The sequence below is a fragment of the Cajanus cajan genome, chromosome 4, assembly GCF_000230855.2.
Source record: "Cajanus cajan strain Asha chromosome 4, NIPB_CcT2T_4, whole genome shotgun sequence".
Taxonomy (NCBI): domain Eukaryota; kingdom Viridiplantae; phylum Streptophyta; class Magnoliopsida; order Fabales; family Fabaceae; genus Cajanus; species Cajanus cajan.
This window is the reverse complement of record NC_138520.1, coordinates 57,308,590-57,310,071: the sequence shown is the minus strand read 5'-3', so window position 1 is coordinate 57,310,071 and position 1,482 is coordinate 57,308,590. Positions and strand designations below refer to the sequence as shown.

Sequence of the window (1,482 nt, the reverse complement as noted above, 5' to 3'; positions counted from 1 at the left end):
TGAGAAGCTACCACCTGTTCAGTAGTATCTTCTTTTTCTCCAGTAAAAATTGAGGTACAATCTACTGCAGTGTGCCCTTGTTCCCTACAAAGGTCACATACTTGATTTGTAGCCACTGAATTAACCTTAGCTTTTTCCATCTTGTCTAATCTTTGATTAAGAGTATCAAATTTTGCTAAGAGTAACTCAATATTGTTCACTTCATATCGCCCCGGAGTTCCTTTCCTTGCTGTGACTTCTCTTTCACTGTATTGGCTGTGATTTGAGGCTACATTTTCCAAAATAATCATGCAGTCATTAATAGGTTTCCCCATGAAAGATCCTCCAGCTGCTGAGTCTAATATCATGGTGCTTTGTTGGTCCAATCCTTCAAAGAAAAATTGGATGGTAAGCCAACGGTTGAAGCCATGTTGTGGGCATGCTTGAAGATATCCTTTGAACCGCTCCCATGCTTCATAAATAGTCTCTCCAGTGCCTTGTTGGAAATTAGTGATTTTCTTCCTCAATTCTTTAGTTTTAGAAGGAGGAAAGAATTTCTCTAGAAAAGCTCTTTCACATAATTCCCAAGTTGCTATCTTTTCTCTAGGCACTGTTCTTAGCCACACCTTTGCCTTATCTCTCAAGGTGAGTGAGAATAAGCGGAGTCGCATTCCATCAGAAACTTCATCATCAAATTGCTGGGTCTCACAGATTTCCAAGAACCCCTCTAAGTGGTCATTAGGATCTTCTGATGGTAGTCCTCCAAAGGTGTTCTGTTTGAGCATATTCACCAGAGAAGCTGGTACAGTAGCTCCAGTTTGCATCTCCCCTCCAGGTATCCCACGAGCTATGGGTGCAGAGTAATCCCGAAGCGGTAAATTATCTCGTTGTGCAGCCATGGCAAATTCTCTAGAAAGGTTTTCTTTTCCTTCTCAGGAGAGTTCTTTCAATCTCAGGATCAAGTGGTGTTGGTTTCCCAAGACGTAGAGATCTCTTTTGCATTAACCCTAAAGCACTGCAAAAAAAAAAAAAAGAAAGTGACCCGTGAAATCTGAATTGGATAAGTAAACACTAAAAAAAATAAATTATTTATTTATTTAATTTAATTTAATTTAAATTTTTTTTTTTTTTAAATTAAATTCGAATTAAAATAATTTTAATTTAAATCAAGAGACGTAGTCCCCGGCAACGGCGCCAAAAACTTGATGTGTGAAAAACCGCAAGTGTACGGTTGTCGTCAAGTAATAAATATCGAATCACAGGGACTACGTGTTTGACCTAGAATTACTAGTATTTTAATTTGAATTTTAAAACAGATGGAATTTCTGTTTTGATATGATAAGATCAGATTTCATGGTAAAAGAGATAGTAATGCAATTAATGAATAAGATAAAACTTTAAGATAAGATAAGGAGATTTCCGGGAATCTAGGGTTCGCACAAAGAGTTCCAACATTATTGAATTATTATTTTCATTAATTAATTCTATTCCATCTTGAAGGTA

General features: G+C 36.6%; 1 non-coding gene across 1 annotated transcript; it reads left to right on the top strand.

Moving 5' to 3' along the window:
- Nucleotides 1-402: 402 nt before the first annotated feature.
- On the top strand, nucleotides 403-509 carry LOC145957648 (small nucleolar RNA R71). The gene has a single exon (XR_014433691.1). It is a non-coding gene; the product is annotated as a small nucleolar RNA R71 (small nucleolar RNA).
- The last annotated feature ends 973 nt before the right edge of the window (nucleotides 510-1,482 follow it).